The 12521-nt window shown below is 33.4% G+C and overlaps 1 long non-coding RNA gene across 2 annotated transcripts; it reads right to left on the reverse strand.

Annotated features, from left to right (window-relative positions):
• Nucleotides 1-4342: 4342 nt before the first annotated feature.
• Nucleotides 4343-12029, reverse strand: LOC138691236 (uncharacterized). 2 transcript variants are annotated; one of them, XR_011329778.1, is made up of 5 exons: nucleotides 8313-12029; nucleotides 7798-8212; nucleotides 7573-7695; nucleotides 7175-7382; nucleotides 4343-6931 (listed from the first exon to the last, which is right to left on the reverse strand). It is a non-coding gene; the product is annotated as an uncharacterized lncRNA (long non-coding RNA). The 2 variants fall into 2 exon arrangements; XR_011329777.1 differs by having other exon boundaries at nucleotides 7573-8212.
• Nucleotides 12030-12521: the final 492 nt, after the last annotated feature.

Raw genomic sequence — 12521 nt, forward strand, 5'->3', positions numbered from 1 at the left:
GTGAAATTCAAGAGCATGACAACGAAGGATAAGATCGTGGGAAGCAGAAGGTTGCTAGGGAATACTTCCATCAGAATGGACAATGATAGGAGTTATGAAGTAAGGAGCAGAAGACGAGTTTTGGTCCCTTTCCTGAAAGAAGCTAGGAAAAGTGGTCAGTTTGCAAGACTGTGTGGTGATAAATTAAAGATTAACAATTTGATCTTTAGTGTTGAAGAATGTCTCGAAAGCATCAAGGAGCCAGTAATAGGTTCGGAAGAAATGGAGAGGAATAGAAGAGTCCTGAAGGAGAAAATTAGGGGATTAGTGTCGAGGAGCATTGGAAAGGATATCAGCTCGGACAACAGTCATGAAAATAGCAAGGCAAGCACGACACGGAGTTCATCAGACAGACATGGAATGCGGAAAGAAGCAACTTCAAGCGATCAAGTAAAGCCTATGACGTCATCTGAGGAGGAAATATCAACACGTAGCAGAAATCTACAAACACGTCAAAATTCCTGCAGTCAGCATTTTGAGGCGATTCCAAGGTGAGTACATGAGTTGCAGAGTCAGGGGAAAACAATGACAAGGCAAGTGAAGAAAAATGGAACGGATTCAGGTAGCAGTGATGAAGGAATAAAGGCGAATAGTAAAAAGAAACATTATGATTTAAGAAGTTGGTGTAGTGGGGGAAAATACAAGAAAATAGTAGGGGGGGGGGGGTCAAGATATCAATAGGAAGTGAAGTGAAGTGAAGTGAGGGGAGGATATAAGTATGGGGGTCAGCAATGGAGAAGTGGGGAAATACAGATGGATAGGCCGGTGAAGGAGAGGTGACAAGATACATTTAAAGAGAACATAAGTGGAAGAGATGGAAGTAAGTTATGACTTGTATAAATTTGCTATGTAATAAGGTGGATGGCACTGTATACAAATATGTGAAGTGCCATCTCACCGGAAGAAAGTGCTTAATGACAAATATATATCATATCATATCATATCAATTTGAGCCACATGATGTGAGAATAATTGTAAATAAGTGAGGAGTTTTAATTCCGAACTGAAACTTGTAAACAATATGTATCTTGTTTATTAGCACCTATAAAAAACATTTAGTATGCAATCTTTTTGAGTGTCTTGAATAATTAATGGATTTATATACAGTGAGGACTAATATATTCTTAGAACGCATATAAAACCATTCTTTTCACTGTTGTCTGCAAGTACTAAATGACTGACAAGCAAATGTTCTGATGGGGGCAGATAAAAAAGTTAATTTTTTTCTTCTACCATGTTAATAATATCAAAAGAAGTGCTTATACAAATTTTGGCCACTCGACTGCAATTACGAGGGCCGTAAAAAAATAAGTTCGTCAGGGGCCGCTAACAGAAAAAAAACACAATTTCATTGGACAAATTTATTGGAACAGACACAGCAATTGTTGAGCTATTTTTCAACATATTTTCCATCGGAATTGAGACATTTCTCATATCATGGGATCGACAGAGAGGTGCAGACGCACTCAAACGCTTGTTCCAATCTGAGGCAGCTGACTTCTATGACACAAAAATTGATCCTATGGTATGACAAATGTCTCAATTCCAGTGGGGGATATGTTGACAAATAGCGCAACAATTGCTGTATCTGTTTCAATAAACATTTCCATGCAATTGTGCTATTTTTCTATAAACAGCCCCAGAGAAAATCACTTTCTGGACGGCCTCGTAATTGCGGTCGAGTGGCCAAAATTTGTATGAGCACTTCTTTTGACATTATTAACATGGTGGAAGAAAAAATTTAACTTTTTTCTCTGCCCCCATCAGAACATTTGCTTGTGAGATATTTTCGGTCGCCATTGCCACACACAAAAAGCTGCAAATGTCTTTATAAATATGACATTAGTAAATTAGGGTTCTGCAATCGAAGTCAGGAGCAATTTTGAGTAAGAAGAAAATGGTAAAATGTACCGATTCCACAGCTCTTTACACAACCATAATAATACATTTTACAGCTCATCTTTTGATATTCAAAACTCTCTGGAAGTACTGGTAGTATTTTCTTCCAGATGACATGTTTGAATTCTCATGAGGCATTACGAATATTAGGGGAAACATCAGGAAGATTTCTTTACAATGTTGAGTTACATTCTGAGTGTCACAACACTTAAAATGTATGAGCATTTATTAATACTGTCTTGTGAACAAAGACAAATGCTTATCTTGTACGTATTACTGAAAACAAGTAAAAGACTTTCGAATCTACAGTATTTTCACACAACATATTGTATAAAAAACAAAGATTTATCTGTTATTAAATTTAATATGCTGTGCTTCATCATTGACGTACAATATGAATTCTATTTTTTTTATATTTATCAATGGAATTGACTGAATCATTACATAAACTCTTCACTGTTATATGCTATACACAGGTATTTTGATGATTTTTCTTTTGGTTACTTTATGACGCTTCATCAACTGCTATAGTTATCTAGCATTTGAGTGAGATGAGGGTGACAGTGCCAGCAAAATGAGTTCAGGGTCCAGAACTCAGCATTTGCTCTTAATGAATTGAGGGAAAACTCTAGAAGAAACCTCAACCACGTAACTTGTCCCAACCAGGATTTGAACCTGTGCCCGCTAATTTCACAGTCAGACATGCTGTTACTTCACAGTGGTGGACTTTAATAATTATTCTCCTATCATTTCATTACATTAGGGTTACAATATCACCATCTAAAATAAACAAATTTAAAGAAAATCAATGCAAAAATAATAATGAATATTGTCGTGAATATCGTATCTCCTTATCTTTCTGATACTTTTTTTTACTTGGTTATTTAACGACGTTATATGAACTACGAAGTTATTTAGCGTCGATGGGATTGGTGATAGCGAGATGAGGCCGAGGATTCGCCATAGATTACCTGACATTTGCCTTATGATTGGGAAAAACTTCGGAAAAAAACTATCCAGGTAATCAGCCCAAGCCGGAATCGAACCCGCGCCCGAACGCAACTCCGGATCGGCAGGAAAGTGCCTAAGCCAACTGAGGTACGTCGGTGGCTCCTTTCGGATATATTTTCATTACCAGTATGTATGTATGTATGTATGTATGTATGTATGTGTGTGTGTGTGTGTATATATATATATATATATATATATATATATATATATGTATGTATATATATTAAAAGAACCACTGAGCAGCAATTTACTTTGACAACTTACCTTTACTATAGTGAGGATCACGTAAGTTCAGTTCCCAAACAGCAAATATTTCCGCCTTGTCAGTGTTGCCAACTGTTACCAGATATCACCACATGTAGTAAAATCACGATCCTATGTACTGAATGACTTCTTTACTCACCGTACTTTACCTTAATGTTGGAAGGTTATTCTAAATAGTTTCAATAATAATGAGAAATGTATTGCTATGTTCTATTCTTTTATTCCTTTACATTATTATTAGTATTAGCATTAATAGGTTACTAGACGTAAATATACAACAAAGTATAGTATATAATATTCAAGAATCAAATCTGTTCCAAGACCAATTAAATTATTGTCACTTCACTTCAAAGATTCCAGCGTACATATACTGTACTTCCTAAAGGTAGATAAATTAATAACCAACTGACTTTTGGTTGGAATTCGAATGAACTTCTGATTATCTTTTGAAATTAGTAAGGAAATGGATAATACAATTAGGCTAAAACTGAAATAATAATAAATCAACTTACAAAAATAATTTTGGTCCTTAAAAGCCATAAGTAATTTCACTTCTAGATACCTTTTTAAAGATTTCATTTGTTTGTAAATTGCTTAATAATGTTACACTTACACTTATTATTTCTGGAACTCCACGTCTGTCATTGAAAAAATGTATGATACATAACTGTGAAGTCTCTTTTTGGCTCTTGTGTCCTAAATTTAAATAAGAAAAAACAAATGATTCAAGAAATGTGAGCTGGTGAAAATTAAATACTCAATTAATAAAATAATTACTACCAAAAGAGTATTTTATTAATTCTAGACAAAAGATGGATTACACAGAACAGATGGCCAGAAATCATAGATTTATACACAACATACAGCATGAAACGATCATAAAAAAATGCTTTTTGTACACAATAACATCTTTCAAACGAAGTGAAATAGCCAATAAGTTCAATAAATATTATGCTAATAAGTAATAACTATAATTAATAATTATCTACAAGCTGTAAAAGGGAATAAAATAGTATATTGTTGAAATTAGGGGGTATGGTTTATTACGTGTATTTATAATTTTAATTACTTTTTCTACATTTAATTATATTTTAATTTCTATTAGATTAGTTGGTGGTGTGGGTGTTAGTTTTATCTGTGTACGTCAGACTATTAAGGAAAAACTGAAAGAAATATTAAATCTACAATCTACTTTATATAACAATATTTAATCAAGAACTGAATATTACTATTCATTTAATAACATAAGACCCAAAACATCTCCAAGTCCAGACAATACACATGCTGATTTTCTTAAATATGTTGGCAAACAAGCAAACTCACTACTTTTATTTTGTAATCTCAACTAAAATACAATATCTGTCTGGAGAAAATCTATCATAACATCAATTTTGAAAAGCAATTATTCAACTAATATCTTTTCGAGTTATCGACAGATACCACTTACCAGTATGATAGCCAAAATTATGGAAGAGATGATTTCATAGATTGAATTGGTTCCTGGAATCTAGTAACTAACTTTCATCTTATTGAGTTGACTTTAGAAAATTACATTCAACAAATGGACAGATTTTAAATTTTAGTGAAGATAATAAAGATATTTTAAACAGAAAACAAAACACCTTAGCAATTTTAATTTATTTTCAAGGATCATATGGCTCTGTAAATATAAATCACTTAAGAAATTGCAAACTTAGGGTGTCCATGATAAAGTGTTACATTGGGTCAGTGACTTGATTATTTGATTCATTGTCACAAATATGTAAATAGAGACAGATTCATCTGGGCTTCCCACATTGTTGTTTTCAGGAATACATTTTCCAATATTAATGTCGATGGTCTAACTAAAGAAATAGGTCTTATGATAATCTCATCATTTGCAGATAATATGGTTGTCTAGAACAAAAAATCACAGTCCACAAATATTAATAAACTGAGCCAAAATCCCAACAGACTTTTTGACTCTACTTGGAGAACTCAAACTTGCTCAATCAAGGGAAACTTTACTAATAAAACACAATCCCAAGTTATTTCAAAATGAATAGTATATAAGTTAACTTTAACAGATGATGTTAAGAAATGTGATACTTCTCCAGACATTTTAAAAATCATTAGAAACGATAAATGATCTGGTCAGTGAGTGACTACATACAGTATTTTTTATAGATGGATCCTGTTTACCAAGCCATAGATGTAGTGGTGTTGTAGTACAATACCAGTATATTCCCTTTTACAGGGAATTATATTCAAACACTTGTTTGCCCCATTTTAACCGTGACAATGCTTTTTAGTTTTTTAAACTTTCTGGTTATTGTATTGTGTTTGTGTTTAGTGAAAGATTTTAGATAAGGGTGCAAATAGCCATAGTAGCTGACGCTCCCTTTTTAAACGCCACTAACTAACTAACTAACTAACTAACTAACTAACTAACTAACTAACTAACTAACTTCAAACACTGACTAATTTTGATAGTGAAAATTTAGATACACTTTTAAGCTTACAAAATCTCCAGTATCAACTTCATAAATCTGAGAAGGCTGTCATACTATCAGACTCAAAATCAGATATTCTTGCTGCAGTATTGGACGTAACAGCATGAAATCTCAATATTTTACAGTGTTTTAATATTTTAAGCAAAATGGTCTAATTACATCGACGACTGGTACTTCTGTGGATCCATGAACTTTGAAAGGTAGCAAAATTACTGTAAGGTTATCTATACCTGCATCTTACCACACTGTTAAAATAATAACAAGATCAGAACATGACAATGTGGTAACAGAAATCGGAATGATTCTAAAGCAAATGAAAAAATTGCAATAGGCCATCCGGCATCCGCTCCACGATGGAGGAAAATTCTCAGAAGAAACCAACTAATCAGACCAAATGGGGGATCCAAACTACCCTCGAGTGCAGCTCTGAATTTTCAGGCCAACGAGTCTACCGACTAAGCTACATTGGTGGCTCCACTAAAAATATGAAGTACATGGCACTCAGATTATTAAATTGACAAACCTAAACAATTATTCATCAGTTAAGCTATAAAATATAATACATAGCAAGCAAGTTAATTCAATTTAAAAGTATAAACAATTCAATCAGTTGAAATATACAGAAATTGATAATAAATATCATGCAAATTACTTCACATTACAAGCATAAACAATTCATCACTTGTGGTATACAGCCTACTATTTAATTTATAGCACATACAATTCATCAGTTAAGCTATAGGCCTACAGTCTACTATTGAATTTACAGCATATATAATTCATCAATTAAGCGAAACAAAAATATAGTACAATACATAGTAAAAAATAATACACCTAATTTAATAACTGAACTTCTATGAAAATCTACAGTGGCAGTACTCATATTATCACAGGCCATGATTGTCTCAAATATTTACAAAGAACTGATATTTCAGAATCTCCCCATGCCATTTCTGAAATCTCAATGAAGATATGGATCATTGTCTTGACTGTTTAACTTTACACAGCTTTCAATCATCTGGTTAAATATTGGAGTGCAAGATAACAAATGACATCAACTGCTGAACACTTGGTATCAATCAACCAACAACTTCATTAGATTAAAGGGGAAAAAAAAACTGAAAGAATTAATTGTATATAGACACAACACATAAGACAAGGCCGCTTCAGAACAGTAATTGGCAAGGCTCTGTTGTTTTAGGATTCTTATGTAGATTCAATTTCACCTGAAAGAAAAAAGTAGCATCTATAAGTATGCCTAATTATGAGAAATAAGAGAAACGGTTGCAATAGTAGTAGTAGTAGTAGTAGTAGTAATGATAATAATAATAATAATAATAATAATAATAATAATAATAATAACTGCAAAGTATGGAAATTAATATTGAAATATAATATCAAAAGGTGATTTCACAAAATCAACTCTTATCATTTAGTACAACAAATCTATTATATTCAGTTGCAATCACCAGTAGCTGTTCTTTCCTCCATTTTGTTGTTGGCTGATTTTTCACAAGTCTGCTATGATATGCAGCACTATCCATGACAATAACGCATTGCCCTAATGTTCTCAGGTCAACAACTGTGTTTGCACCCACTTCTCAACTACAGGGCTATTCATAGCACTATGGTAGTCCTGACTTTTCTTTCAATTGCATGAAAAAATTAAATCAGCACCTGCAATAAAAATTATACAGCATTTAAATAAAGAAAATAAAACATAACATAACATAACATGACATGAGATCCTCTTTGGTGAAAGGCTTTCCCACGTTTTTATTTAGTCACCAATTTTTATATTTTTGTACCCTGATTTAAAAAATTACTCTTGCCAAATTTATGTAAAATATAAATCAATATAACTTACCGAGTATAAATCCACCTTTCGTTCCGGCATCTAATCTTCCACCCTCATTTGTTGGTCTATGAATAACACCATTCATGTCACTGGAAACTTCACCTGGTTTATTTCATGAATAAGTGGGTGATCCTATTTAAAAAAAACAGAGAGAGACAAGCAATTCACATTGACACTCTAAGAGACACAAAAATTTTAAAGACAGGAAAACCGTTCAAGAATTTTATAACTAACCTCTAGTTATAATATGAAACTATTAATTGCAAAACATGTTGTTCCCACTTGAATTCATTACTAGTAGCCTATATTAATTGCAATTTCATATTCCACATAAGTGTTAACCTATTTGTTAGTAAAAAATTCAATCACTCAATGTCTCACAATACATTGAAATTTATCATTCATAAAAATCCAAGTCTCATCCAAGAATAATACGGGTTTAGGGTTCTCACGCTCCACATTTCTTATATATTCTCTTAAAAACGAATAACATCACTTTCTCGTACATGTGTATAAGGATCCCCTTTGCTCCATAGAAATTTCATCTCTTTCAAAATTTTTTTCACCGATGATAAGGATACTCTAAATAAATATGTTTCATAATCATCATTCATATTTTCCAGAACTTTTGCTGCTGTTAGTACTTCCCCTGTAACAGTAAATGAAAATTATGCCATATTTTTATACATATGACTAATATCAGAATTACATTGCATAAATCAACACAATAATTCCTGTAACTTCCCTACCTTTATGTAACTTGTCATAAATAAATCTCGCAATTGCATCTTTCGTAAAATCATCAGCATCAGTCACTGGATGTTTACGTAGTCTATGTTTTCCTGGTGTCACAAGTGGGGTCCCCTTCTGTGAATTTCTCACATTCGTGGCTGTAGTAAAGCCAAGCCGTAATAACAAACAATAACATAACACTTCTAAAAATTGTTATATCATAAAATTCATGCATGATACCAACATTTGCAGCTATATGAATAGAAAATGATCAATATGTCAGGTTGGGTCTACGATAGGTTTAAGTAGGCTAATATTTAGGTAATTCTCCAGAAAAGCTACATCAAAGAAGGCATAATTTTATTTTGTTTAATTGATTTCTGTGATATTTACATAGTGATGAACACGTGGTTTTAGTGCACAGCCACAAATACTTTCAGCACAAAAATCCTTTGACACTTACCTGTATATTCTAATGCATTGTTGTAGTCCCTCCCTCAAACTTGTTACTAATTACCAATATAACATGCGAGAGGTCCATGACGAAGAGAAATGGTTAGTTTCCCAGTAGTGCGTCCTCGTCCTCTCGAGTGTTATATCTTAACAAGTACTTTGGGTGGGGTAGCTTTTCTGAAGAAACACCATATTTAATATTACTTAGACCAGTCATGAATAAATTATTCAGCCAGCGTCAACGTTCCTATGCTTTATAGAGTATGTTATATAGTTATTATATAAAACTGAATTATTTTTAAGCACCATAACAGGCCAACATTCATGTAATATTTGCTGCAATATCAAGTTAATAATTACAATATGACTTGTATTTCCTTCGGCCGATGTGGCATGTAAATTGTGATCTGAACGGTTAATTTAATACTAAAAGAGAAAACTGGAAATTTACTTTCGTGCTGTTTGATTATTTGTTCGTCTAATTTGTAAATGTATTTAAGCTATCACCTACTGCAGTATTACAGTATCTTAAATGTATTTAGTTTGGCAATATGAAAATCACTGACTTGATTAAACATCTAGGCCTAACTTAAAAATTTGTTTTGTTTGACCACAATCATGAAATTATTAGTGCAAACTCCTAAAACTGAATACCACTTTGAAATGTATGCTTAAGAATACTTACTCCTAATAATTTTCCTATTCTGGTTGTAATTGCTGTCTCCGTTAGCATAATTCCTTCTTCATTATCTTCTTTCTTCAACTCATTATACACGTGAACTACAGATTTCTGAAGCGTACTCTGAATGCCACACATTTTCTTCCTTGGAGGAGTCACTGCAACACTATTTCATTTTTTTGACATAGTAATAAAAATCTAAACACGAAAGAAATTCATTAAAATTTGAAATAATATTTCTATCCATTACCCACGTGCATTATCACGCCCAAGTATATTATATTTATTCGTACTTATCTGACTATTCTTGAATTATAACCACAACGCAACACATAAAATAACTATTATGTATTAATATTAATACTAATATTAATTAATTATTAATAAGTTCGAATTTCACTATCTTCCAGTAACCGGCTGAGAAATCTAGTACAATTTTAATTTCATGGAACTCCAGTACCGGCAAATATTGTCGATATTTGCCTCAGCTGCCAACATACCAGTTACAAAATCACTACCATTTATAGTATTTGTCAGTATCGAAATTCGAAACGAAGTTGGCAAAAGAAAATTCAACCTTCAAACTAGAAAATCACCATAATCCACTAGCATTTGTAGTAATGGGGGAAAAATGGTTAGGTTTCACCCTTAGGGTATCAAGTTACCTGGTCTTCCCTATAACTAATTGACTCAGGAATTTGCAAAAGGGACCAAATCCGAAAAAAATAAATTTTAAGAAAACAATACAAAACCTTTTTGTATGGATCTGGATGTGTAACAGTCCAAAAAATGTTGCTACACAATTTAAATGTGTACATTCTATAGAACTTGGTTCCTTTTAATGCTGAAATCCAAGAAGGGTGTATGGAGAGCCAGAAATGGGTATAAACTCAATTTGCAAAAAAAATATGAATTTGGTCCCTTTTGCATATTCCTGATTCAATTGTATATATGTTTTTTTTTTCTAAAGTACTGTTATTAAAAAGAATAAAGTGGTCTAAATGTCTGTTATGCGGTTTCAATAATGTAGCACTAAAGTCTGGATTTTTATGACTGGAGAAATCACGTGTTAAATTTAATTTCATACCTTTACAATGCAAGAACTTTTAAATTGTTTATCCACTGTGCTGAGAAAACAGATGTTTGTATACAGATATCCTCTGACCATTGATGTCAAAACTGTAATCGTGGGTAATATTCCTTTATTTTTAAACCGTTTTCCCTTCTTGGTTTGATGCTTTTTACTTATTTACTGGTGACATGATTTGTGATAAATAAACCTTTTATCATGAGTACCAGGTCCCCAGTATCATGAAAAAAAGTTTTTTTTTCTAGTATCATTTTTCAGAACCAGAATGCATTGTTTAAGTGATTTCATTTTCCTAGCATGTACTTCCTTTCCACTAACATTAACATTTGATTGTACAGTATTTGAAAGAAATGTTCATTCTATGCACACAGCTTTCATGTTGAGAAGAAATAACTTCAGCATTGCCACTGTTCACAGAAGAAAGCCAAACTTCATCTTTCAAAGGAGATGTGTCCACTACAGTTTGCGGGAACAATTTTCAAAATGTGCTGTTGTTGCAGATCTGAACGATTATGGGGGACTTAGTATTAGCTGGTTTTTTCTTGTCCCATATATTAATTCTCCAAACTGCTTTCACTTTCTGATCTTAGGTTATATGTTTTGTCTCGATCGCTGTCATTATTGTAATCTAGTGAAGATCTTGGGTTGTTTCGTGATCTTTATCACATGTTTTCCTCCTATAATATATTACCTGGAAATTTTTCCTATTCAAATGGCGACAGCAACAATACTCACTTATCATTGAAGTATTCATCTACAGCAAATTTAAGTTTCGTAGGAAAAATAATCCATATAGAACCAGCTGTATGTAGTAAATAAATATGTCACTAAAATCATTATTTTAATTTGATTCTAATCTATAGAAAATGCTATTTTTTTCTCTTGTGTGGAGGAGACACCTGAAGGCTTGCACTACAGCCTGAAGTTTATTGTGCTTACCACTCCTATTCTGTGAATGATTGGGTAGCCGAACAGCTGTGCTTTTGTACAAGTACAGCACATCACACGTGAACTTATTCCGGGCTATTGTATGGATGATGATGATGATGATGATGATGATGATGATATGTGAATTAATGATGGTGAAAGAGTCTGAGGTCCAACTCCGAAAGTTACCCAGCAATTCTGCTTCAACGTAAAGATAAATCTTTGGTCCTACAGAATATATCTGTTATGGTAACAATTGATATTAGAGGAGAAAAATTCGCTCCGGCACCGGGGATCGAACCCGGCGTCCTTGGTTCTACATACCAAGCATTCTAACCATTGAGCTACACCGAAGTTCAATCCACAGCACAGGATCGAATCCCTCTCTTCCAGTGTTTTTCCCTTTGTGGCCTGACTCCAAGATTCTTCGCCCAACAATGCAATTACTGTGGAATCCCGGTCACCAAGTCACTCAATTGAGTGCGCTCCATGTATAATGGCAGTTGACTTAATATAAAAAAAAAGTCAACATACATGTCGAACTTGAAGTCAGGCCACAAAGGGAAAAACATTGGAGGAGAGGGATTCGATCCGGTGCTGTGGATTGAACTTCGGTGTAGCTCAGTGGTTAGAGCACTTTGTACATAGAACCAAGGACCTGGATTCGATTCCCGGTGCCAGAGCGAATTTTTCTCCTCTAATATCAATTCTGCTTCAGTTGGTTGAGGGAAAACCCCAACCAGGATTTGAACCCAGGCCCATGTTTTATGGCAGACATGCTGTCACTCCACAGCAGTGGACTAAATACTCCTATTAAAAACATTTGCCTACCTTTGTGTATGTGAACTTGTTTTCATACTAGAAAAGCCATTTTCTTTCTATGAGAGAACATCTTACAACACTTTCAATAACTCGTTAATGCTATTCTTTCATATTCTAGAATGTAAGAACAGTGCAAATATGAATCTTCCTTATTAATACAGTGTTGGCACCTGTTAGTTCAAACACAGGGGCACAAAACTCTTAAGTAGTCAACATAACATTTCTCCAGTACATCTTATAGTGATGATACTAAGG

Source organism: Periplaneta americana, chromosome 16, assembly GCF_040183065.1.
Source record: "Periplaneta americana isolate PAMFEO1 chromosome 16, P.americana_PAMFEO1_priV1, whole genome shotgun sequence".
Taxonomy (NCBI): Eukaryota; Metazoa; Arthropoda; class Insecta; order Blattodea; family Blattidae; genus Periplaneta; species Periplaneta americana.